The sequence below is a fragment of the Sesamum indicum genome, linkage group LG10 (genome assembly GCF_026168435.1).
Source record: "Sesamum indicum cultivar Baizhima isolate 11 linkage group LG10, ASM2616843v1, whole genome shotgun sequence".
Lineage (NCBI taxonomy): Eukaryota > Viridiplantae > Streptophyta > Magnoliopsida > Lamiales > Pedaliaceae > Sesamum > Sesamum indicum.
In genome coordinates this window covers 6,324,695-6,345,990 of record NC_142666.1, presented here as the reverse complement: position 1 = coordinate 6,345,990, position 21,296 = coordinate 6,324,695, and the positions used below count along the sequence as shown (strand labels likewise).

The 21,296-nt window shown below is 59.1% G+C and overlaps 45 non-coding genes across 45 annotated transcripts; all 45 read left to right on the top strand.

Moving 5' to 3' along the window:
• The first annotated feature begins 59 nt into the window (after positions 1-59).
• LOC148786035 (5S ribosomal RNA) lies at positions 60-178 on the top strand. The gene has a single exon (XR_016062415.1). It is a non-coding gene; the product is annotated as a 5S ribosomal RNA (ribosomal RNA).
• Positions 179-532: 354 nt separating this feature from the next.
• Positions 533-651, top strand: LOC148786034 (5S ribosomal RNA). Its single transcript, XR_016061982.1, has one exon. It is a non-coding gene; the product is annotated as a 5S ribosomal RNA (ribosomal RNA).
• A 355-nt stretch (positions 652-1,006) lies between these two features.
• LOC148786033 (5S ribosomal RNA) lies at positions 1,007-1,125 on the top strand. Its single transcript, XR_016068257.1, has one exon. It is a non-coding gene; the product is annotated as a 5S ribosomal RNA (ribosomal RNA).
• Positions 1,126-1,480: 355 nt separating this feature from the next.
• On the top strand, positions 1,481-1,599 carry LOC148786032 (5S ribosomal RNA). Its single transcript, XR_016062069.1, has one exon. It is a non-coding gene; the product is annotated as a 5S ribosomal RNA (ribosomal RNA).
• A 355-nt stretch (positions 1,600-1,954) lies between these two features.
• LOC148786031 (5S ribosomal RNA) lies at positions 1,955-2,073 on the top strand. The gene has a single exon (XR_016068484.1). It is a non-coding gene; the product is annotated as a 5S ribosomal RNA (ribosomal RNA).
• A 354-nt stretch (positions 2,074-2,427) lies between these two features.
• LOC148786030 (5S ribosomal RNA) lies at positions 2,428-2,546 on the top strand. Its single transcript, XR_016061981.1, has one exon. It is a non-coding gene; the product is annotated as a 5S ribosomal RNA (ribosomal RNA).
• A 355-nt stretch (positions 2,547-2,901) lies between these two features.
• On the top strand, positions 2,902-3,020 carry LOC148786029 (5S ribosomal RNA). Its single transcript, XR_016061980.1, has one exon. It is a non-coding gene; the product is annotated as a 5S ribosomal RNA (ribosomal RNA).
• A 355-nt stretch (positions 3,021-3,375) lies between these two features.
• Positions 3,376-3,494, top strand: LOC148786028 (5S ribosomal RNA). The gene has a single exon (XR_016068256.1). It is a non-coding gene; the product is annotated as a 5S ribosomal RNA (ribosomal RNA).
• A 354-nt stretch (positions 3,495-3,848) lies between these two features.
• On the top strand, positions 3,849-3,967 carry LOC148786027 (5S ribosomal RNA). Its single transcript, XR_016068479.1, has one exon. It is a non-coding gene; the product is annotated as a 5S ribosomal RNA (ribosomal RNA).
• A 354-nt stretch (positions 3,968-4,321) lies between these two features.
• Positions 4,322-4,440, top strand: LOC148786026 (5S ribosomal RNA). The gene has a single exon (XR_016068478.1). It is a non-coding gene; the product is annotated as a 5S ribosomal RNA (ribosomal RNA).
• A 355-nt stretch (positions 4,441-4,795) lies between these two features.
• Positions 4,796-4,914, top strand: LOC148786025 (5S ribosomal RNA). Its single transcript, XR_016062033.1, has one exon. It is a non-coding gene; the product is annotated as a 5S ribosomal RNA (ribosomal RNA).
• A 354-nt stretch (positions 4,915-5,268) lies between these two features.
• LOC148786024 (5S ribosomal RNA) lies at positions 5,269-5,387 on the top strand. The gene has a single exon (XR_016061978.1). It is a non-coding gene; the product is annotated as a 5S ribosomal RNA (ribosomal RNA).
• Positions 5,388-5,742: 355 nt separating this feature from the next.
• Positions 5,743-5,861, top strand: LOC148786023 (5S ribosomal RNA). The gene has a single exon (XR_016061977.1). It is a non-coding gene; the product is annotated as a 5S ribosomal RNA (ribosomal RNA).
• A 356-nt stretch (positions 5,862-6,217) lies between these two features.
• LOC148786022 (5S ribosomal RNA) lies at positions 6,218-6,336 on the top strand. The gene has a single exon (XR_016062132.1). It is a non-coding gene; the product is annotated as a 5S ribosomal RNA (ribosomal RNA).
• A 355-nt stretch (positions 6,337-6,691) lies between these two features.
• On the top strand, positions 6,692-6,810 carry LOC148786021 (5S ribosomal RNA). Its single transcript, XR_016068255.1, has one exon. It is a non-coding gene; the product is annotated as a 5S ribosomal RNA (ribosomal RNA).
• Positions 6,811-7,164: 354 nt separating this feature from the next.
• Positions 7,165-7,283, top strand: LOC148786020 (5S ribosomal RNA). Its single transcript, XR_016061976.1, has one exon. It is a non-coding gene; the product is annotated as a 5S ribosomal RNA (ribosomal RNA).
• A 355-nt stretch (positions 7,284-7,638) lies between these two features.
• Positions 7,639-7,757, top strand: LOC148786019 (5S ribosomal RNA). Its single transcript, XR_016068090.1, has one exon. It is a non-coding gene; the product is annotated as a 5S ribosomal RNA (ribosomal RNA).
• Positions 7,758-8,111: 354 nt separating this feature from the next.
• On the top strand, positions 8,112-8,230 carry LOC148786018 (5S ribosomal RNA). Its single transcript, XR_016068477.1, has one exon. It is a non-coding gene; the product is annotated as a 5S ribosomal RNA (ribosomal RNA).
• A 355-nt stretch (positions 8,231-8,585) lies between these two features.
• LOC148786017 (5S ribosomal RNA) lies at positions 8,586-8,704 on the top strand. Its single transcript, XR_016062067.1, has one exon. It is a non-coding gene; the product is annotated as a 5S ribosomal RNA (ribosomal RNA).
• A 355-nt stretch (positions 8,705-9,059) lies between these two features.
• Positions 9,060-9,178, top strand: LOC148786016 (5S ribosomal RNA). Its single transcript, XR_016068254.1, has one exon. It is a non-coding gene; the product is annotated as a 5S ribosomal RNA (ribosomal RNA).
• Positions 9,179-9,532: 354 nt separating this feature from the next.
• On the top strand, positions 9,533-9,651 carry LOC148786015 (5S ribosomal RNA). Its single transcript, XR_016062131.1, has one exon. It is a non-coding gene; the product is annotated as a 5S ribosomal RNA (ribosomal RNA).
• Positions 9,652-10,006: 355 nt separating this feature from the next.
• LOC148786014 (5S ribosomal RNA) lies at positions 10,007-10,125 on the top strand. Its single transcript, XR_016068253.1, has one exon. It is a non-coding gene; the product is annotated as a 5S ribosomal RNA (ribosomal RNA).
• A 355-nt stretch (positions 10,126-10,480) lies between these two features.
• LOC148786013 (5S ribosomal RNA) lies at positions 10,481-10,599 on the top strand. Its single transcript, XR_016068089.1, has one exon. It is a non-coding gene; the product is annotated as a 5S ribosomal RNA (ribosomal RNA).
• Positions 10,600-10,953: 354 nt separating this feature from the next.
• Positions 10,954-11,072, top strand: LOC148786012 (5S ribosomal RNA). The gene has a single exon (XR_016061975.1). It is a non-coding gene; the product is annotated as a 5S ribosomal RNA (ribosomal RNA).
• A 355-nt stretch (positions 11,073-11,427) lies between these two features.
• LOC148786011 (5S ribosomal RNA) lies at positions 11,428-11,546 on the top strand. The gene has a single exon (XR_016062066.1). It is a non-coding gene; the product is annotated as a 5S ribosomal RNA (ribosomal RNA).
• Positions 11,547-11,901: 355 nt separating this feature from the next.
• Positions 11,902-12,020, top strand: LOC148786010 (5S ribosomal RNA). Its single transcript, XR_016062065.1, has one exon. It is a non-coding gene; the product is annotated as a 5S ribosomal RNA (ribosomal RNA).
• A 355-nt stretch (positions 12,021-12,375) lies between these two features.
• On the top strand, positions 12,376-12,494 carry LOC148786009 (5S ribosomal RNA). Its single transcript, XR_016068252.1, has one exon. It is a non-coding gene; the product is annotated as a 5S ribosomal RNA (ribosomal RNA).
• Positions 12,495-12,849: 355 nt separating this feature from the next.
• On the top strand, positions 12,850-12,968 carry LOC148786008 (5S ribosomal RNA). The gene has a single exon (XR_016062064.1). It is a non-coding gene; the product is annotated as a 5S ribosomal RNA (ribosomal RNA).
• Positions 12,969-13,323: 355 nt separating this feature from the next.
• LOC148786007 (5S ribosomal RNA) lies at positions 13,324-13,442 on the top strand. The gene has a single exon (XR_016068251.1). It is a non-coding gene; the product is annotated as a 5S ribosomal RNA (ribosomal RNA).
• A 355-nt stretch (positions 13,443-13,797) lies between these two features.
• LOC148786006 (5S ribosomal RNA) lies at positions 13,798-13,916 on the top strand. Its single transcript, XR_016068483.1, has one exon. It is a non-coding gene; the product is annotated as a 5S ribosomal RNA (ribosomal RNA).
• Positions 13,917-14,270: 354 nt separating this feature from the next.
• On the top strand, positions 14,271-14,389 carry LOC148786005 (5S ribosomal RNA). The gene has a single exon (XR_016062037.1). It is a non-coding gene; the product is annotated as a 5S ribosomal RNA (ribosomal RNA).
• Positions 14,390-14,744: 355 nt separating this feature from the next.
• LOC148786004 (5S ribosomal RNA) lies at positions 14,745-14,863 on the top strand. Its single transcript, XR_016068250.1, has one exon. It is a non-coding gene; the product is annotated as a 5S ribosomal RNA (ribosomal RNA).
• A 355-nt stretch (positions 14,864-15,218) lies between these two features.
• LOC148786003 (5S ribosomal RNA) lies at positions 15,219-15,337 on the top strand. The gene has a single exon (XR_016062063.1). It is a non-coding gene; the product is annotated as a 5S ribosomal RNA (ribosomal RNA).
• Positions 15,338-15,692: 355 nt separating this feature from the next.
• Positions 15,693-15,811, top strand: LOC148786002 (5S ribosomal RNA). Its single transcript, XR_016061847.1, has one exon. It is a non-coding gene; the product is annotated as a 5S ribosomal RNA (ribosomal RNA).
• Positions 15,812-16,166: 355 nt separating this feature from the next.
• On the top strand, positions 16,167-16,285 carry LOC148786001 (5S ribosomal RNA). Its single transcript, XR_016068248.1, has one exon. It is a non-coding gene; the product is annotated as a 5S ribosomal RNA (ribosomal RNA).
• Positions 16,286-16,639: 354 nt separating this feature from the next.
• LOC148786000 (5S ribosomal RNA) lies at positions 16,640-16,758 on the top strand. Its single transcript, XR_016061974.1, has one exon. It is a non-coding gene; the product is annotated as a 5S ribosomal RNA (ribosomal RNA).
• Positions 16,759-17,113: 355 nt separating this feature from the next.
• LOC148785999 (5S ribosomal RNA) lies at positions 17,114-17,232 on the top strand. Its single transcript, XR_016062185.1, has one exon. It is a non-coding gene; the product is annotated as a 5S ribosomal RNA (ribosomal RNA).
• Positions 17,233-17,586: 354 nt separating this feature from the next.
• Positions 17,587-17,705, top strand: LOC148785998 (5S ribosomal RNA). Its single transcript, XR_016061973.1, has one exon. It is a non-coding gene; the product is annotated as a 5S ribosomal RNA (ribosomal RNA).
• Positions 17,706-18,060: 355 nt separating this feature from the next.
• Positions 18,061-18,179, top strand: LOC148785997 (5S ribosomal RNA). The gene has a single exon (XR_016068247.1). It is a non-coding gene; the product is annotated as a 5S ribosomal RNA (ribosomal RNA).
• Positions 18,180-18,534: 355 nt separating this feature from the next.
• On the top strand, positions 18,535-18,653 carry LOC148785996 (5S ribosomal RNA). Its single transcript, XR_016068246.1, has one exon. It is a non-coding gene; the product is annotated as a 5S ribosomal RNA (ribosomal RNA).
• Positions 18,654-19,008: 355 nt separating this feature from the next.
• Positions 19,009-19,127, top strand: LOC148785995 (5S ribosomal RNA). The gene has a single exon (XR_016061846.1). It is a non-coding gene; the product is annotated as a 5S ribosomal RNA (ribosomal RNA).
• Positions 19,128-19,482: 355 nt separating this feature from the next.
• Positions 19,483-19,601, top strand: LOC148785994 (5S ribosomal RNA). The gene has a single exon (XR_016068245.1). It is a non-coding gene; the product is annotated as a 5S ribosomal RNA (ribosomal RNA).
• Positions 19,602-19,955: 354 nt separating this feature from the next.
• LOC148785993 (5S ribosomal RNA) lies at positions 19,956-20,074 on the top strand. The gene has a single exon (XR_016061972.1). It is a non-coding gene; the product is annotated as a 5S ribosomal RNA (ribosomal RNA).
• A 355-nt stretch (positions 20,075-20,429) lies between these two features.
• Positions 20,430-20,548, top strand: LOC148785992 (5S ribosomal RNA). Its single transcript, XR_016062211.1, has one exon. It is a non-coding gene; the product is annotated as a 5S ribosomal RNA (ribosomal RNA).
• A 354-nt stretch (positions 20,549-20,902) lies between these two features.
• On the top strand, positions 20,903-21,021 carry LOC148785991 (5S ribosomal RNA). The gene has a single exon (XR_016061971.1). It is a non-coding gene; the product is annotated as a 5S ribosomal RNA (ribosomal RNA).
• Positions 21,022-21,296: the final 275 nt, after the last annotated feature.

Genomic DNA, 21,296 nt, shown 5'->3' with positions numbered 1-21,296 from the left:
CGACGTCCCACCTGTCGCTCCGCTGCTAGAGCATAAAAGGTTAAAGCGCATATCTCAGCGGGTGCGATCATACCAGCACTAATGCACCGGATCCCATCAGAACTCCGAAGTTAAGCGTGCTTGGGCGAGAGTAGTACTAGGATGGGTGACCCCCTGGGAAGTCCTCGTGTTGCACCCCTTTTTGCGAAATGCTCCTCCGACCCGTCCAGCTTCCTGCTTTTTCTCGACCGTTCCGCACACCCCAACCCCTGTATATCTCCCCCTGAGACCCCACGGCCGACTCATCACGAATGCGGCCAACGATCGAAAACGCGCCGGAATCCACCGAGAACGGCGAAATTTGGGCCACGAAATGTGGCACAACGGGGCAAGCCCAGCTGTCCACGTCGTGGAGCTCGCGGCGAGCTTCGCGTGCATAGGCTGCTCGCGGCGTGGCTCCACCAGTGCGCAATGTTACGCCCCCCGAAAGATTCGACGTCCCACCTGTCGCTCCGCTGCTAGAGCATAAAAGTTAAAGCGCGCATATCTCAGCGGGTGCGATCATACCAGCACTAATGCACCGGATCCCATCAGAACTCCGAAGTTAAGCGTGATTGGGCGAGAGTAGTACTAGGATGGGTGACCCCCTGGGAAGTCCTCGTGTTGCACCCCTTTTTGCGAAATGCTCCTCCGACCCGTCCAGCTTCCTGCTTTTTCTCGACCGTTCCGCACACCCCAACCCCTGTATATCTCCCCCTGAGACCCCACGGCCGACTCATCACGAATGCGGCCAACGATCGAAAACGCGCCGGAATCCACCGAGAACGGCGAAATTTGGGCCACAAAATGTGGCACAACGGGGCAAGCCCAGCTGTCCACGTCGTGGAGCTCGCGGCGAGCTTCGCGTGCATAGGCTGCTCGCGGCGTGGCTCCACCAGTGCGCAAAGTTACGCCCCCCGGAAGATTCGACGTCCCACCTGTCGCTCCGCTGCTAGAGCATAAAAGGTTAAAGCGCGCATATCTCAGCGGGTGCGATCATACCAGCACTAATGCACCGGATCCCATCAGAACTCCGAAGTGAAGCGTGCTTGGGCGAGAGTAGTACTAGGATGGGTGACCCCCTGGGAAGTCCTCGTGTTGCACCCCTTTTTGCGAAATGCTCCTCCGACCCGTCCAGCTTCCTGCTTTTTCTCGACCGTTCCGCACACCCCAACCCCTGTATATCTCCCCCTGAGACCCCACGGCCGACTCATCACGAATGCGGCCAACGATCGAAAACGCGCCGGAATCCACCGAGAACGGCGAAATTTGGGCCACGAAATGTGGCACAACGGGGCAAGCCCAGCTGTCCACGTCGTGGAGCTCGCGGCGAGCTTCGCGTGCATAGGCTGCTCGCGGCGTGGCTCCACCAGTGCGCAAAGTTACGCCCCCCGGAAGATTCGACGTCCCACCTGTCGCTCTGCTGCTAGAGCATAAAAGGTTAAAGCGCGCATATCTCAGCGGGTGCGATCATACCAGCACTAATGCACCGGATCCAATCAGAACTCCGAAGTTAAGCGTGCTTGGGCGAGAGTAGTACTAGGATGGGTGACCCCCTGGGAAGTCCTCGTGTTGCACCCCTTTTTGCGAAATGCTCCTCCGACCCGTCCAGCTTCCTGCTTTTTCTCGACCGTTCCGCACACCCCAACCCCTGTATATCTCCCCCTGAGACCCCACGGCCGACTCATCACGAATGCGGCCAACGATCGAAAATGCGCCGGAATCCACCGAGAACGGCGAAATTTGGGCCACGAAATGTGGCACAACGGGGCAAGCCCAGCTGTCCACGTCGTGGAGCTCGCGGCGAGCTTCGCGTGCATAGGCTGCTCGCGGCGTGGCTCCACCAGTGCGCAAAGTTACGCCCCCCGGAAGATTCGACGTCCCACCTGTCGCTCCGCTGCTAGAGCATAAAAGGTTAAAGCGCGCATATCTCAGCTGGTGCGATCATACCAGCACTAATGCACCGGATCCCATCAGAACTCCGAAGTTAAGCGTGCTTGGGCGAGAGTAGTACTAGGATGGGTGACCCCCTGGGAAGTCCTCGTGTTGCACCCCTTTTTGCGAAATGCTCCTCCGACCCGTCCAGCTTCCTGCTTTTTCTCGACCGTTCCGCACACCCCAACCCCTGTATATCTCCCCCTGAGACCCCACGGCCGACTCATCACGAATGCGGCCAACGATCGAAAACGCGCCGGAATCCACCGAGAACGGCGAAATTTGGGCCACGAAATGTGGCACAACGGGGCAAGCCCAGCTGTCCACGTCTTGGAGCTCGCGGCGAGCTTCGCGTGCATAGGCTGCTCGCGGCGTGGCTCCACCAGTGCGCAATGTTACGCCCCCCGAAAGATTCGACGTCCCACCTGTCGCTCCGCTGCTAGAGCATAAAAGTTAAAGCGCGCATATCTCAGCGGGTGCGATCATACCAGCACTAATGCACCGGATCCCATCAGAACTCCGAAGTTAAGCGTGATTGGGCGAGAGTAGTACTAGGATGGGTGACCCCCTGGGAAGTCCTCGTGTTGCACCCCTTTTTGCGAAATGCTCCTCCGACCCGTCCAGCTTCCTGCTTTTTCTCGACCGTTCCGCACACCCCAACCCCTGTATATCTCCCCCTGAGACCCCACGGCCGACTCATCACGAATGCGGCCAACGATCGAAAACGCGCCGGAATCCACCGAGAACGGCGAAATTTGGGCCACAAAATGTGGCACAACGGGGCAAGCCCAGCTGTCCACGTCGTGGAGCTCGCGGCGAGCTTCGCGTGCATAGGCTGCTCGCGGCGTGGCTCCACCAGTGCGCAAAGTTACGCCCCCCGGAAGATTCGACGTCCCACCTGTCGCTCCGCTGCTAGAGCATAAAAGGTTAAAGCGCGCATATCTCAGCGGGTGCGATCATACCAGCACTAATGCACCGGATCCCATCAGAACTCCGAAGTTAAGCGTGATTGGGCGAGAGTAGTACTAGGATGGGTGACCCCCTGGGAAGTCCTCGTGTTGCACCCCTTTTTGCGAAATGCTCCTCCGACCCGTCCAGCTTCCTGCTTTTTCTCGACCGTTCCGCACACCCCAACCCCTGTATATCTCCCCCTGAGACCCCACGGCCGACTCATCACGAATGCGGCCAACGATCGAAAACGCGCCGGAATCCACCGAGAACGGCGAAATTTGGGCCACAAAATGTGGCACAACGGGGCAAGCCCAGCTGTCCACGTCGTGGAGCTCGCGGCGAGCTTCGCGTGCATAGGCTGCTCGCGGCGTGGCTCCACCAGTGCGCAAAGTTACGCCCCCCGGAAGATTCGACGTCCCACCTGTCGCTCCGCTGCTAGAGCATAAAAGGTTAAAGCGCGCATATCTCAGCGGGTGCGATCATACCAGCACTAATGCACCGGATCCCATCAGAACTCCGAAGTGAAGCGTGCTTGGGCGAGAGTAGTACTAGGATGGGTGACCCCCTGGGAAGTCCTCGTGTTGCACCCCTTTTTGCGAAATGCTCCTCCGACCCCTCCAGCTTCCTGCTTTTTCTCGACCGTTCCGCACACCCCAACCCCTGTATATCTCCCCCTGAGACCCCACGGCCGACTCATCACGAATGCGGCCAACGATCGAAAACGCGCCGGAATCCACCGAGAACGGCGAAATTTGGGCCACGAAATGTGGCACAACGGGGCAAGCCCAGTTGTCCACGTCGTGGAGCTCGCGGCGAGCTTCGCGTGCATAGGCTGCTCGCGGCGTGGCTCCACCAGTGCGCAAAGTTACGCCCCCCGGAAGATTCGACGTCCCACCTGTCGCTCCGCTGCTAGAGCATAAAAGTTAAAGCGCGCATATCTCAGCGGGTGCGATCATACCAGCACTAATGCACCGGATCCCATCAGAACTCCGAAGTTAAGCGTGATTGGGCGAGAGTAGTACTAGGATGGGTGACCCCCTGGGAAGTTCTCGTGTTGCACCCCTTTTTGCGAAATGCTCCTCCGACCCGTCCAGCTTCCTGCTTTTTCTCGACCGTTCCGCACACCCCAACCCCTGTATATCTCCCCCTGAGACCCCACGGCCGACTCATCACGAATGCGGCCAACGATCGAAAACGCGCCGGAATCCACCGAGAACGGCGAAATTTGGGCCACGAAATGTGGCACAACGGGGCAAGCCCAGTTGTCCACGTCGTGGAGCTCGCGGCGAGCTTCGCGTGCATAGGCTGCTCGCGGCGTGGCTCCACCAGTGCGCAAAGTTACGCCCCCCGGAAGATTCGACGTCCCACCTGTCGCTCCGCTGCTAGAGCATAAAAGTTAAAGCGCGCATATCTCAGCGGGTGCGATCATACCAGCACTAATGCACCGGATCCCATCAGAACTCCGAAGTTAAGCGTGATTGGGCGAGAGTAGTACTAGGATGGGTGACCCCCTGGGAAGTTCTCGTGTTGCACCCCTTTTTGCGAAATGCTCCTCCGACCCGTCCAGCTTCCTGCTTTTTCTCGACCGTTCCGCACACCCCAACCCCTGTATATCTCCCCCTGAGACCCCACGGCCGACTCATCACGAATGCGGCCAACGATCGAAAATGCGCCGGAATCCACCGAGAACGGCGAAATTTGGGCCACGAAATGTGGCACAACGGGGCAAGCCCAGCTGTCCACGTCGTGGAGCTCGCGGCGAGCTTCGCGTGCATAGGCTGCTCGCGGCGTGGCTCCACCAGTGCGCAAAGTTACGCCCCCCGGAAGATTCGACGTCCCACCTGTCGCTCCGCTGCTAGAGCATAAAAGGTTAAAGCGCGCATATCTCAGCTGGTGCGATCATACCAGCACTAATGCACCGGATCCCATCAGAACTCCGAAGTGAAGCGTGCTTGGGCGAGAGTAGTACTAGGATGGGTGACCCCCTGGGAAGTCCTCGTGTTGCACCCCTTTTTGCGAAATGCTCCTCCGACCCGTCCAGCTTCCTGCTTTTTCTCGACCGTTCCGCACACCCCAACCCCTGTATATCTCCCCCTGAGACCCCACGGCCGACTCATCACGAATGCGGCCAACGATCGAAAACGCGCCGGAATCCACCGAGAACGGCGAAATTTGGGCCACGAAATGTGGCACAACGGGGCAAGCCCAGCTGTCCACGTCTTGGAGCTCGCGGCGAGCTTCGCGTGCATAGGCTGCTCGCGGCGTGGCTCCACCAGTGCGCAATGTTACGCCCCCCGAAAGATTCGACGTCCCACCTGTCGCTCCGCTGCTAGAGCATAAAAGTTAAAGCGCGCATATCTCAGCGGGTGCGATCATACCAGCACTAATGCACCGGATCCCATCAGAACTCCGAAGTTAAGCGTGATTGGGCGAGAGTAGTACTAGGATGGGTGACCCCCTGGGAAGTCCTCGTGTTGCACCCCTTTTTGCGAAATGCTCCTCCGACCCGTCCAGCTTCCTGCTTTTTCTCGACCGTTCCGCACACCCCAACCCCTGTATATCTCCCCCTGAGACCCCACGGCCGACTCATCACGAATGCGGCCAACGATCGAAAACGCGCCGAAATCCACCGAGAACGGCGAAATTTGGGCCACAAAATGTGGCACAACGGGGCAAGCCCAGCTGTCCACGTCGTGGAGCTCGCGGCGAGCTTCGCGTGCATAGGCTGCTCGCGGCGTGGCTCCACCAGTGCGCAAAGTTACGCCCCCCGGAAGATTCGACGTCCCACCTGTCGCTCCGCTGCTAGAGCATAAAAGGTTAAAGCGCGCATATCTCAGCGGGTGCGATCATACCAGCACTAATGCACCGGATCCCATCAGAACTCCGAAGTTAAGCGTGATTGGGCGAGAGTAGTACTAGGATGGGTGACCCCCTGGGAAGTCCTCGTGTTGCACCCCTTTTTGCGAAATGCTCCTCCGACCCGTCCAGCTTCCTGCTTTTTCTCGACCGTTCCGCACACCCCAACCCCTGTATATCTCCCCCTGAGACCCCACGGCCGACTCATCACGAATGCGGCCAACGATCGAAAACGCGCCGGAATCCACCGAGAACGGCGAAATTTGGGCCACAAAATGTGGCACAACGGGGCAAGCCCAGCTGTCCACGTCGTGGAGCTCGCGGCGAGCTTCGCGTGCATAGGCTGCTCGCGGCGTGGCTCCACCAGTGCGCAAAGTTACGCCCCCCCGGAAGATTCGACGTCCCACCTGTCGCTCCGCTGCTAGAGCATAAAAGGTTAAAGCGCGCATATCTCAGCGGGTGCGATCATACCAGCACTAATGCACCGGATCCCATCAGAACTCCGAAGTGAAGCGTGATTGGGCGAGAGTAGTACTAGGATGGGTGACCCCCTGGGAAGTCCTCGTGTTGCACCCCTTTTTGCGAAATGCTCCTCCGACCCGTCCAGCTTCCTGCTTTTTCTCGACCGTTCCGCACACCCCAACCCCTGTATATCTCCCCCTGAGACCCCACGGCCGACTCATCACGAATGCGGCCAACGATCGAAAACGCGCCGGAATCCACCGAGAACGGCGAAATTTGGGCCACGAAATGTGGCACAACGGGGCAAGCCCAGCTGTCCACGTCGTGGAGCTCGCGGCGAGCTTCGCGTGCATAGGCTGCTCGCGGCGTGGCTCCACCAGTGCGCAAAGTTACGCCCCCCGGAAGATTCGACGTCCCACCTGTCGCTCCGCTGCTAGAGCATAAAAGGTTAAAGCGCGCATATCTCAGCGGGTGCGATCATACCAGCACTAATGCACCGGATCCCATCAGAACTCCGAAGTGAAGCGTGCTTGGGCGAGAGTAGTACTAGGATGGGTGACCCCCTGGGAAGTCCTCGTGTTGCACCCCTTTTTGCGAAATGCTCCTCCGACCCGTCCAGCTTCCTGCTTTTTCTCGACCGTTCCGCACACCCCAACCCCTGTATATCTCCCCCTGAGACCCCACGGCCGACTCATCACGAATGCGGCCAACGATCGAAAACGCGCCGGAATCCACCGAGAACGGCGAAATTTGGGCCACGAAATGTGGCACAACGGGGCAAGCCCAGCTGTCCACGTCTTGGAGCTCGCGGCGAGCTTCGCGTGCATAGGCTGCTCGCGGCGTGGCTCCACCAGTGCGCAATGTTACGCCCCCCGAAAGATTCGACGTCCCACCTGTCGCTCCGCTGCTAGAGCATAAAAGTTAAAGCGCGCATATCTCAGCGGGTGCGATCATACCAGCACTAATGCACCGGATCCCATCAGAACTCCGAAGTTAAGCGTGATTGGGCGAGAGTAGTACTAGGATGGGTGACCCCCTGGGAAGTCCTCGTGTTGCACCCCTTTTTGCGAAATGCTCCTCCGACCCGTCCAGCTTCCTGCTTTTTCTCGACCGTTCCGCACACCCCAACCCCTGTATATCTCCCCCTGAGACCCCACGGCCGACTCATCACGAATGCGGCCAACGATCGAAAACGCGCCGGAATCCACCGAGAACGGCGAAATTTGGGCCACAAAATGTGGCACAACGGGGCAAGCCCAGCTGTCCACGTCGTGGAGCTCGCGGCGAGCTTCGCGTGCATAGGCTGCTCGCGGCGTGGCTCCACCAGTGCGCAAAGTTACGCCCCCCGGAAGATTCGACGTCCCACCTGTCGCTCCGCTGCTAGAGCATAAAAGGTTAAAGCGCGCATATCTCAGCGGGTGCGATCATACCAGCACTAATGCACCGGATCCCATCAGAACTCCGAAGTGAAGCGTGCTTGGGCGAGAGTAGTACTAGGATGGGTGACCCCCTGGGAAGTTCTCGTGTTGCACCCCTTTTTGCGAAATGCTCCTCCGACCCGTCCAGCTTCCTGCTTTTTCTCGACCGTTCCGCACACCCCAACCCCTGTATATCTCCCCCTGAGACCCCACGGCCGACTCATCACGAATGCGGCCAACGATCGAAAACGCGCCGGAATCCACCGAGAACGGCGAAATTTGGGCCACGAAATGTGGCACAACGGGGCAAGCCCAGTTGTCCACGTCGTGGAGCTCGCGGCGAGCTTCGCGTGCATAGGCTGCTCGCGGCGTGGCTCCACCAGTGCGCAAAGTTACGCCCCCCGGAAGATTCGACGTCCCACCTGTCGCTCCGCTGCTAGAGCATAAAAGTTAAAGCGCGCATATCTCAGCGGGTGCGATCATACCAGCACTAATGCACCGGATCCCATCAGAACTCCGAAGTTAAGCGTGATTGGGCGAGAGTAGTACTAGGATGGGTGACCCCCTGGGAAGTTCTCGTGTTGCACCCCTTTTTGCGAAATGCTCCTCCGACCCGTCCAGCTTCCTGCTTTTTCTCGACCGTTCCGCACACCCCAACCCCTGTATATCTCCCCCTGAGACCCCACGGCCGACTCATCACGAATGCGGCCAACGATCGAAAACGCGCCGGAATCCACCGAGAACGGCGAAATTTGGGCCACGAAATGTGGCACAACGGGGCAAGCCCAGTTGTCCACGTCGTGGAGCTCGCGGCGAGCTTCGCGTGCATAGGCTGCTCGCGGCGTGGCTCCACCAGTGCGCAAAGTTACGCCCCCCGGAAGATTCGACGTCCCACCTGTCGCTCCGCTGCTAGAGCATAAAAGGTTAAAGCGCGCATATCTCAGCGGGTGCGATCATACCAGCACTAATGCACCGGATCCAATCAGAACTCCGAAGTTAAGCGTGCTTGGGCGAGAGTAGTACTAGGATGGGTGACCCCCTGGGAAGTCCTCGTGTTGCACCCCTTTTTGCGAAATGCTCCTCCGACCCGTCCAGCTTCCTGCTTTTTCTCGACCGTTCCGCACACCCCAACCCCTGTATATCTCCCCCTGAGACCCCACGGCCGACTCATCACGAATGCGGCCAACGATCGAAAACGCGCCGGAATCCACCGAGAACGGCGAAATTTGGGCCACGAAATGTGGCACAACGGGGCAAGCCCAGCTGTCCACGTCGTGGAGCTCGCGGCGAGCTTCGCGTGCATAGGCTGCTCGCGGCGTGGCTCCACCAGTGCGCAAAGTTACGCCCCCCGGAAGATTCGACGTCCCACCTGTCGCTCCGCTGCTAGAGCATAAAAGGTTAAAGCGCGCATATCTCAGCGGGTGCGATCATACCAGCACTAATGCACCGGATCCCATCAGAACTCCGAAGTGAAGCGTGCTTGGGCGAGAGTAGTACTAGGATGGGTGACCCCCTGGGAAGTCCTCGTGTTGCACCCCTTTTTGCGAAATGCTCCTCCGACCCGTCCAGCTTCCTGCTTTTTCTCGACCGTTCCGCACACCCCAACCCCTGTATATCTCCCCCTGAGACCCCACGGCCGACTCATCACGAATGCGGCCAACGATCGAAAACGCGCCGGAATCCACCGAGAACGGCGAAATTTGGGCCACGAAATGTGGCACAACGGGGCAAGCCCAGCTGTCCACGTCTTGGAGCTCGCGGCGAGCTTCGCGTGCATAGGCTGCTCGCGGCGTGGCTCCACCAGTGCGCAATGTTACGCCCCCCGAAAGATTCGACGTCCCACCTGTCGCTCCGCTGCTAGAGCATAAAGGTTAAAGCGCGCATATCTCAGCGGGTGCGATCATACCAGCACTAATGCACCGGATCCCATCAGAACTCCGAAGTGAAGCGTGATTGGGCGAGAGTAGTACTAGGATGGGTGACCCCCTGGGAAGTCCTCGTGTTGCACCCCTTTTTGCGAAATGCTCCTCCGACCCGTCCAGCTTCCTGCTTTTTCTCGACCGTTCCGCACACCCCAACCCCTGTATATCTCCCCCTGAGACCCCACGGCCGACTCATCACGAATGCGGCCAACGATCGAAAACGCGCCGGAATCCACCGAGAACGGCGAAATTTGGGCCACAAAATGTGGCACAACGGGGCAAGCCCAGCTGTCCACGTCGTGGAGCTCGCGGCGAGCTTCGCGTGCATAGGCTGCTCGCGGCGTGGCTCCACCAGTGCGCAAAGTTACGCCCCCCGGAAGATTCGACGTCCCACCTGTCGCTCCGCTGCTAGAGCATAAAAGGTTAAAGCGCGCATATCTCAGCGGGTGCGATCATACCAGCACTAATGCACCGGATCCCATCAGAACTCCGAAGTGAAGCGTGCTTGGGCGAGAGTAGTACTAGGATGGGTGACCCCCTGGGAAGTCCTCGTGTTGCACCCCTTTTTGCGAAATGCTCCTCCGACCCGTCCAGCTTCCTGCTTTTTCTCGACCGTTCCGCACACCCCAACCCCTGTATATCTCCCCCTGAGACCCCACGGCCGACTCATCACGAATGCGGCCAACGATCGAAAACGCGCCGGAATCCACCGAGAACGGCGAAATTTGGGCCACAAAATGTGGCACAACGGGGCAAGCCCAGCTGTCCACGTCGTGGAGCTCGCGGCGAGCTTCGCGTGCATAGGCTGCTCGCGGCGTGGCTCCACCAGTGCGCAAAGTTACGCCCCCCGGAAGATTCGACGTCCCACCTGTCGCTCCGCTGCTAGAGCATAAAAGGTTAAAGCGCGCATATCTCAGCGGGTGCGATCATACCAGCACTAATGCACCGGATCCCATCAGAACTCCGAAGTGAAGCGTGCTTGGGCGAGAGTAGTACTAGGATGGGTGACCCCCTGGGAAGTTCTCGTGTTGCACCCCTTTTTGCGAAATGCTCCTCCGACCCGTCCAGCTTCCTGCTTTTTCTCGACCGTTCCGCACACCCCAACCCCTGTATATCTCCCCCTGAGACCCCACGGCCGACTCATCACGAATGCGGCCAACGATCGAAAACGCGCCGGAATCCACCGAGAACGGCGAAATTTGGGCCACGAAATGTGGCACAACGGGGCAAGCCCAGTTGTCCACGTCGTGGAGCTCGCGGCGAGCTTCGCGTGCATAGGCTGCTCGCGGCGTGGCTCCACCAGTGCGCAAAGTTACGCCCCCCGGAAGATTCGACGTCCCACCTGTCGCTCCGCTGCTAGAGCATAAAAGTTAAAGCGCGCATATCTCAGCGGGTGCGATCATACCAGCACTAATGCACCGGATCCCATCAGAACTCCGAAGTTAAGCGTGATTGGGCGAGAGTAGTACTAGGATGGGTGACCCCCTGGGAAGTCCTCGTGTTGCACCCCTTTTTGCGAAATGCTCCTCCGACCCGTCCAGCTTCCTGCTTTTTCTCGACCGTTCCGCACACCCCAACCCCTGTATATCTCCCCCTGAGACCCCACGGCCGACTCATCACGAATGCGGCCAACGATCGAAAACGCGCCGGAATCCACCGAGAACGGCGAAATTTGGGCCACGAAATGTGGCACAACGGGGCAAGCCCAGTTGTCCACGTCGTGGAGCTCGCGGCGAGCTTCGCGTGCATAGGCTGCTCGCGGCGTGGCTCCACCAGTGCGCAAAGTTACGCCCCCCGGAAGATTCGACGTCCCACCTGTCGCTCCGCTGCTAGAGCATAAAAGGTTAAAGCGAGCATATCTCAGCGGGTGCGATCATACCAGCACTAATGCACCGGATCCAATCAGAACTCCGAAGTTAAGCGTGCTTGGGCGAGAGTAGTACTAGGATGGGTGACCCCCTGGGAAGTCCTCGTGTTGCACCCCTTTTTGCGAAATGCTCCTCCGACCCGTCCAGCTTCCTGCTTTTTCTCGACCGTTCCGCACACCCCAACCCCTGTATATCTCCCCCTGAGACCCCACGGCCGACTCATCACGAATGCGGCCAACGATCGAAAACGCGCCGGAATCCACCGAGAACGGCGAAATTTGGGCCACGAAATGTGGCACAACGGGGCAAGCCCAGTTGTCCACGTCGTGGAGCTCGCGGCGAGCTTCGCGTGCATAGGCTGCTCGCGGCGTGGCTCCACCAGTGCGCAAAGTTACGCCCCCCGGAAGATTCGACGTCCCACCTGTCGCTCCGCTGCTAGAGCATAAAAGGTTAAAGCGAGCATATCTCAGCGGGTGCGATCATACCAGCACTAATGCACCGGATCCAATCAGAACTCCGAAGTTAAGCGTGCTTGGGCGAGAGTAGTACTAGGATGGGTGACCCCCTGGGAAGTCCTCGTGTTGCACCCCTTTTTGCGAAATGCTCCTCCGACCCGTCCAGCTTCCTGCTTTTTCTCGACCGTTCCGCACACCCCAACCCCTGTATATCTCCCCCTGAGACCCCACGGCCGACTCATCACGAATGCGGCCAACGATCGAAAACGCGCCGGAATCCACCGAGAACGGCGAAATTTGGGCCACGAAATGTGGCACAACGGGGCAAGCCCAGCTGTCCACGTCGTGGAGCTCGCGGCGAGCTTCGCGTGCATAGGCTGCTCGCGGCGTGGCTCCACCAGTGCGCAAAGTTACGCCCCCCGGAAGATTCGACGTCCCACCTGTCGCTCCGCTGCTAGAGCATAAAAGGTTAAAGCGCGCATATCTCAGCGGGTGCGATCATACCAGCACTAATGCACCGGATCCCATCAGAACTCCGAAGTGAAGCGTGCTTGGGCGAGAGTAGTACTAGGATGGGTGACCCCCTGGGAAGTCCTCGTGTTGCACCCCTTTTTGCGAAATGCTCCTCCGACCCGTCCAGCTTCCTGCTTTTTCTCGACCGTTCCGCACACCCCAACCCCTGTATATCTCCCCCTGAGACCCCACGGCCGACTCATCACGAATGCGGCCAACGATCGAAAACGCGCCGGAATCCACCGAGAACGGCGAAATTTGGGCCACGAAATGTGGCACAACGGGGCAAGCCCAGTTGTCCACGTCGTGGAGCTCGCGGCGAGCTTCGCGTGCATAGGCTGCTCGCGGCGTGGCTCCACCAGTGCGCAAAGTTACGCCCCCCGGAAGATTCGACGTCCCACCTGTCGCTCCGCTGCTAGAGCATAAAAGGTTAAAGCGAGCATATCTCAGCGGGTGCGATCATACCAGCACTAATGCACCGGATCCAATCAGAACTCCGAAGTTAAGCGTGCTTGGGCGAGAGTAGTACTAGGATGGGTGACCCCCTGGGAAGTCCTCGTGTTGCACCCCTTTTTGCGAAATGCTCCTCCGACCCGTCCAGCTTCCTGCTTTTTCTCGACCGTTCCGCACACCCCAACCCCTGTATATCTCCCCCTGAGACCCCACGGCCGACTCATCACGAATGCGGCCAACGATCGAAAACGCGCCGGAATCCACCGAGAACGGCGAAATTTGGGCCACGAAATGTGGCACAACGGGGCAAGCCCAGCTGTCCACGTCGTGGAGCTCGCGGCGAGCTTCGCGTGCATAGGCTGCTCGCGGCGTGGCTCCACCAGTGCGCAAAGTTACGCCCCCCGGAAGATTCGACGTCCCACCAGTCGCTCCGCTGCTAGAGCATAAAAGGTTAAAGCGCGCATATCTCAGCGGGTGCGATCATACCAGCACTAATGCACCGGATCCCATCAGAACTCCGAAGTGAAGCGTGCTTGGGCGAGAGTAGTACTAGGATGGGTGACCCCCTGGGAAGTCCTCGTGTTGCACCCCTTTTTGCGAAATGCTCCTCCGACCCGTCCAGCTTCCTGCTTTTTCTCGACCGTTCCGCACACCCCAACCCCTGTATATCTCCCCCTGAGACCCCACGGCCGACTCATCACGAATGCGGCCAACGATCGAAAACGCGCCGGAATCCACCGAGAACGGCGAAATTTGGGCCACGAAATGTGGCACAACGGGGCAAGCCCAGCTGTCCACGTCGTGGAGCTCGCGGCGAGCTTCGCGTGCATAGGCTGCTCGCGGCGTGGCTCCACCAGTGCGCAAAGTTACGCCCCCCGGAAGATTCGACGTCCCACCTGTCGCTCCGCTGCTAGAGCATAAAAGGTTAAAGCGCGCATATCTCAGCTGGTGCGATCATACCAGCACTAATGCACCGGATCCCATCAGAACTCCGAAGTTAAGCGTGCTTGGGCGAGAGTAGTACTAGGATGGGTGACCCCCTGGGAAGTCCTCGTGTTGCACCCCTTTTTGCGAAATGCTCCTCCGACCCGTCCAGCTTCCTGCTTTTTCTCGACCGTTCCGCACACCCCAACCCCTGTATATCTCCCCTTGAGACCCCACGGCCGACTCATCACGAATGCGGCCAACGATCGAAAACGCGCCGGAATCCACCGAGAACGGCGAAATTTGGGCCACGAAATGTGGCACAACGGGGCAAGCCCAGCTGTCCACGTCGTGGAGCTCGCGGCGAGCTTCGCGTGCATAGGCTGCTCGCGGCGTGGCTCCACCAGTGCGCAATGTTACGCCCCCCGAAAGATTCGACGTCCCACCTGTCGCTCCGCTGCTAGAGCATAAAAGTTAAAGCGCGCATATCTCAGCGGGTGCGATCATACCAGCACTAATGCACCGGATCCCATCAGAACTCCGAAGTTAAGCGTGATTGGGCGAGAGTAGTACTAAGATGGGTGACCCCCTGGGAAGTCCTCGTGTTGCACCCCTTTTTGCGAAATGCTCCTCCGACCCGTCCAGCTTCCTGCTTTTTCTCGACCGTTCCGCACACCCCAACCCCTGTATATCTCCCCCTGAGACCCCACGGCCGACTCATCACGAATGCGGCCAACGATCGAAAACGCGCCGGAATCCACCGAGAACGGCGAAATTTGGGCCACGAAATGTGGCACAACGGGGCAAGCCCAGCTGTCCACGTCGTGGAGCTCGCGGCGAGCTTCGCGTGCATAGGCTGCTCGCGGCGTGGCTCCACCAGTGCGCAAAGTTACGCCCCCCGGAAGATTCGACGTCCCACCTGTCGCTCCGCTGCTAGAGCATAAAAGGTTAAAGCGCGCATATCTCAGCGGGTGCGATCATACCAGCACTAATGCACCGGATCCCATCAGAACTCCGAAGTGAAGCGTGCTTGGGCGAGAGTAGTACTAGGATGGGTGACCCCCTGGGAAGTCCTCGTGTTGCACCCCTTTTTGCGAAATGCTCCTCCGACCCCTCCAGCTTCCTGCTTTTTCTCGACCGTTCCGCACACCCCAACCCCTGTATATCTCCCCCTGAGACCCCACGGCCGACTCATCACGAATGCGGCCAACGATCGAAAACGCGCCGGAATCCACCGAGAACGGCGAAATTTGGGCCACGAAATGTGGCACAACGGGGCAAGCCAAGCTGTCCACGTCGTGGAGCTCGCGGCGAGCTTCGCGTGCATAGGCTGCTCGCGGCGTGGCTCCACCAGTGCGCAAAGTTACGCCCCCCGGAAGATTCGACGTCCCACCTGTCGCTCTGCTGCTAGAGCATAAAAGGTTAAAGCGCGCATATCTCAGCGGGTGCGATCATACCAGCACTAATGCACCGGATCCAATCAGAACTCCGAAGTTAAGCGTGCTTGGGCGAGAGTAGTACTAGGATGGGTGACCCCCTGGGAAGTCCTCGTGTTGCACCCCTTTTTGCGAAATGCTCCTCCGACCCCTCCAGCTTCCTGCTTTTTCTCGACCGTTCCGCACACCCCAACCCCTGTATATCTCCCCCTGAGACCCCACGGCCGACTCATCACGAATGCGGCCAACGATCGAAAACGCGCCGGAATCCACCGAGAACGGCGAAATTTGGGCCACGAAATGTGGCACAACGGGGCAAGCCAAGCTGTCCACGTCGTGGAGCTCGCGGCGAGCTTCGCGTGCATAGGCTGCTCGCGGCGTGGCTCCACCAGTGCGCAAAGTTACGCCCCCCGGAAGATTCGACGTCCCACCTGTCTCTCCGCTGCTAGAGCATAAAAGGTTAAAGCGAGCATATCTCAGCGGGTGCGATCATACCAGCACTAATGCACCGGATCCAATCAGAACTCCGAAGTTAAGCGTGCTTGGGCGAGAGTAGTACTAGGATGGGTGACCCCCTGGGAAGTTCTCGTGTTGCACCCCTTTTTGCGAAATGCTCCTCCGACCCGTCCAGCTTCCTGCTTTTTCTCGACCGTTCCGCACACCCCAACCCCTGTATATCTCCCCCTGAGACCCCACGGCCGACTCATCACGAATGCGGCCAACGATCGAAAACGCGCCGGAATCCACCGAGAACGGCGAAATTTGGGCCACGAAATGTGGCACAACGGGGCAAGCCCAGCTGTCCACGTCGTGGAGCTCGCGGCGAGCTTCGCGTGCATAGGCTGCTCGCGGCGTGGCTCCACCAGTGCGCAAAGTTACGCCCCCCGGAAGATTCGACGTCCCACCTGTCGCTCCGCTGCTAGAGCATAAAAGGTTAAAGCGCGCATATCTCAGCGGGTGCGATCATACCAGCACTAATGCACCGGATCCCATCAGAACTCCGAAGTGAAGCGTGCTTGGGCGAGAGTAGTACTAGGATGGGTGACCCCCTGGGAAGTCCTCGTGTTGCACCCCTTTTTGCGAAATGCTCCTCCGACCCGTCCAGCTTCCTGCTTTTTCTCGACCGTTCCGCACACCCCAACCCCTGTATATCTCCCCCTGAGACCCCACGGCCGACTCATCACGAATGCGGCCAACGATCGAAAACGCGCCGGAATCCACCGAGAACGGCGAAATTTGGGCCACGAAATGTGGCACAACGGGGCAAGCCCAGCTGTCCACGTCGTGGAGCTCGCGGCGAGCTTCGCGTGCATAGGCTGCTCGCGGCGTGGCTCCACCAGTGCGCAATGTTACGCCCCCCGAAAGATTCGACGTCCCACCTGTCGCTCCGCTGCTAGAGCATAAAAGTTAAAGCGCGCATATCTCAGCGGGTGCGATCATACCAGCACTAATGCACCGGATCCCATCAGAACTCCGAAGTTAAGCGTGATTGGGCGAGAGTAGTACTAGGATGGGTGACCCCCTGGGAAGTCCTCGTGTTGCACCCCTTTTTGCGAAATGCTCCTCCGACCCGTCCAGCTTCCTGCTTTTTCTCGACCGTTCCGCACACCCCAACCACTGTATATCTCCCCCTGAGACCCCACGGCCGACTCATCACGAATGCGGCCAACGATCGAAAACGCGCCGGAATCCACCGAGAACGGCGAAATTTGGGCCACGAAATGTGGCACAACGGGGCAAGCCCAGCTGTCCACGTCGTGGAGCTCGCGGCGAGCTTCGCGTGCATAGGCTGCTCGCGGCGTGGCTCCACCAGTGCGCAAAGTTACGCCCCCCGGAAGATTCGACGTCCCACCTGTCGCTCCGCTGCTAGAGCATAAAAGGTTAAAGCGCGCATATCTCAGCTGGTGCGATCATACCAGCACTAATGCACCGGATCCCATCAGAACTCCGAAGTTAAGCGTGATTGGGCGAGAGTAGTACTAGGATGGGTGACCCCCTGGGAAGTCCTCGTGTTGCACCCCTTTTTGCGAAATGCTCCTCCGACCCGTCCAGCTTCCTGCTTTTTCTCGACCGTTCCGCACACCCCAACCCCTGTATATCTCCCCCTGAGACCCCACGGCCGACTCATCACGAATGCGGCCAACGATCGAAAACGCGCCGGAATCCACCGAGAACGGCGAAATTTGGGCCACGAAATGTGGCACAACGGGGCAAGCCCAGTTGTCCACGTCGTGGAGCTCGCGGCGAGCTTCGCGTGCATAGGCTGCTCGCGGCGTGGCTCCACCAGTGCGCAAAGTTACGCCCCCCGAAAGATTCGACGTCCCACCTGTCGCTCCGCTGCTAGAGCATAAAAGTTAAAGCGCGCATATCTCAGCGGGTGCGATCATACCAGCACTAATGCACCGGATCCCATCAGAACTCCGAAGTTAAGCGTGATTGGGCGAGAGTAGTACTAGGATGGGTGACCCCCTGGGAAGTCCTCGTGTTGCACCCCTTTTTGCGAAATGCTCCTCCGACCCGTCCAGCTTCCTGCTTTTTCTCGACCGTTCCGCACACCCCAACCCCTGTATATCTCCCCCTGAGACCCCACGGCCGACTCATCACGAATGCGGCCAACGATCGAAAACGCGCCGGAATCCACCGAGAACGGCGAAATTTGGGCCACAAAATGTGGCACAACGGGGCAAGCCCAGCTGTCCACGTCGTGGAGCTCGCGGCGAGCTTCGCGTGCATAGGCTGCTCGCGGCGTGGCTCCACCAGTGCGCAAAGTTACGCCCCCCGGAAGATTCGACGTCCCACCTGTCGCTCCGCTGCTAGAGCATAAAAGGTTAAAGCGCGCATATCTCAGCGGGTGCGATCATACCAGCACTAATGCACCGGATCCCATCAGAACTCCGAAGTGAAGCGTGCTTGGGCGAGAGTAGTACTAGGATGGGTGACCCCCTGGGAAGTCCTCGTGTTGCACCCCTTTTTGCGAAATGCTCCTCCGACCCCTCCAGCTTCCTGCTTTTTCTCGACCGTTCCGCACACCCCAACCCCTGTATATCTCCCCCTGAGACCCCACGGCCGACTCATCACGAATGCGGCCAACGATCGAAAACGCGCCGGAATCCACCGAGAACGGCGAAATTTGGGCCACGAAATGTGGCACAACGGGGCAAGCCCAGCTGTCCACGTCGTGGAGCTCGCGGCGAGCTTCGCGTGCATAGGCTGCTCGCGGCGTGGCTCCACCAGTGCGCAAAGTTACGCCCCCCGGAAGATTCGACGTCCCACCTGTCGCTCCGCTGCTAGAGCATAAAAGGTTAAAGCGCGCATATCTCAGCGGGTGCGATCATACCAGCACTAATGCACCGGATCCCATCAGAACTCCGAAGTGAAGCGTGCTTGGGCGAGAGTAGTACTAGGATGGGTGACCCCCTGGGAAGTCCTCGTGTTGCACCCCTTTTTGCGAAATGCTCCTCCGACCCCTCCAGCTTCCTGCTTTTTCTCGACCGTTCCGCACACCCCAACCCCTGTATATCTCCCCCTGAGACCCCACGGCCGACTCATCACGAATGCGGCCAACGATCGAAAACGCGCCGGAATCCACCGAGAACGGCGAAATTTGGGCCACGAAATGTGGCACAACGGGGCAAGCCCAGCTGTCCACGTCGTGGAGCTCGCGGCGAGCTTCGCGTGCATAGGCTGCTCGCGGCGTGGCTCCACCAGTGCGCAAAGTTACGCCCCCCGGAAGATTCGACGTCCCACCTGTCTCTCCGCTGCTAGAGCATAAAAGGTTAAAGCGAGCATATCTCAGCGGGTGCGATCATACCAGCACTAATGCACCGGATCCAATCAGAACTCCGAAGTTAAGCGTGCTTGGGCGAGAGTAGTACTAGGATGGGTGACCCCCTGGGAAGTTCTCGTGTTGCACCCCTTTTTGCGAAATGCTCCTCCGACCCGTCCAGCTTCCTGCTTTTTCTCGACCGTTCCGCACACCCCAACCCCTGTATATCTCCCCCTGAGACCCCACGGCCGACTCATCACGAATGCGGCCAACGATCGAAAACGCGCCGGAATCCACCGAGAACGGCGAAATTTGGGCCACGAAATGTGGCACAACGGGGCAAGCCCAGCTGTCCACGTCGTGGAGCTCGCGGCGAGCTTCGCGTGCATAGGCTGCTCGCGGCGTGGCTCCACCAGTGCGCAAAGTTACGCCCCCCGGAAGATTCGACGTCCCACCTGTCGCTCCGCTGCTAGAGCATAAAAGGTTAAAGCGCGCATATCTCAGCGGGTGCGATCATACCAGCACTAATGCACCGGATCCCATCAGAACTCCGAAGTGAAGCGTGCTTGGGCGAGAGTAGTACTAGGATGGGTGACCCCCTGGGAAGTCCTCGTGTTGCACCCCTTTTTGCGAAATGCTCCTCCGACCCGTCCAGCTTCCTGCTTTTTCTCGACCGTTCCGCACACCCCAACCCCTGTATATCTCCCCCTGAGACCCCACGGCCGACTCATCACGAATGCGGCCAACGATCGAAAACGCGCCGGAATCCACCGAGAACGGCGAAATTTGGGCCACGAAATGTGGCACAACGGGGCAAGCCCAGCTGTCCACGTCGTGGAGCTCGCGGCGAGCTTCGCGTGCATAGGCTGCTCGCGGCGTGGCTCCACCAGTGCGCAATGTTACGCCCCCCGAAAGATTCGACGTCCCACCTGTCGCTCCGCTGCTAGAGCATAAAAGTTAAAGCGCGCATATCTCAGCGGGTGCGATCATACCAGCACTAATGCACCGGATCCCATCAGAACTCCGAAGTTAAGCGTGATTGGGCGAGAGTAGTACTAGGATGGGTGACCCCCTGGGAAGTCCTCGTGTTGCACCCCTTTTTGCGAAATGCTCCTCCGACCCGTCCAGCTTCCTGCTTTTTCTCGACCGTTCCGCACACCCCAACCACTGTATATCTCCCCCTGAGACCCCACGGCCGACTCATCACGAATGCGGCCAACGATCGAAAACGCGCCGGAATCCACCGAGAACGGCGAAATTTGGGCCACGAAATGTGGCACAACGGGGCAAGCCCAGCTGTCCACGTCGTGGAGCTCGCGGCGAGCTTCGCGTGCATAGGCTGCTCGCGGCGTGGCTCCACCAGTGCGCAAAGTTACGCCCCCCGGAAGATTCGACGTCCCACCTGTCGCTCCGCTGCTAGAGCATAAAAGGTTAAAGCGCGCATATCTCAGCTGGTGCGATCATACCAGCACTAATGCACCGGATCCCATCAGAACTCCCAAGTTAAGCGTGCTTGGGCGAGAGTAGTACTAGGATGGGTGACCCCCTGGGAAGTCCTCGTGTTGCACCCCTTTTTGCGAAATGCTCCTCCGACCCGTCCAGCTTCCTGCTTTTTCTCGACCGTTCCGCACACCCCAACCCCTGTATATCTCCCCCTGAGACCCCACGGCCGACTCATCACGAATGCGGCCAACGATCGAAAACGCGCCGGAATCCACCGAGAACGGCGAAATTTGGGCCACGAAATGTGGCACAACGGGGCAAGCCCAGCTGTCCACGTCGTGGAGCTCGCGGCGAGCTTCGCGTGCATAGGCTGCTCGCGGCGTGGCTCCACCAGTGCGCAATGTTACGCCCCCCGAAAGATTCGACGTCCCACCTGTCGCTCCGCTGCTAGAGCATAAAAGTTAAAGCGCGCATATCTCAGCGGGTGCGATCATACCAGCACTAATGCACCGGATCCCATCAGAACTCCGAAGTTAAGCGTGATTGGGCGAGAGTAGTACTAGGATGGGTGACCCCCTGGGAAGTCCTCGTGTTGCACCCCTTTTTGCGAAATGCTCCTCCGACCCGTCCAGCTTCCTGCTTTTTCTCGACCGTTCCGCACACCCCAACCACTGTATATCTCCCCCTGAGACCCCACGGCCGACTCATCACGAATGCGGCCAACGATCGAAAACGCGCCGGAATCCACCGAGAACGGCGAAATTTGGGCCACGAAATGTGGCACAACGGGGCAAGCCCAGCTGTCCACGTCGTGGAGCTCGCGGCGAGCTTCGCGTGCATAGGCTGCTCGCGGCGTGGCTCCACCAGTGCGCAAAG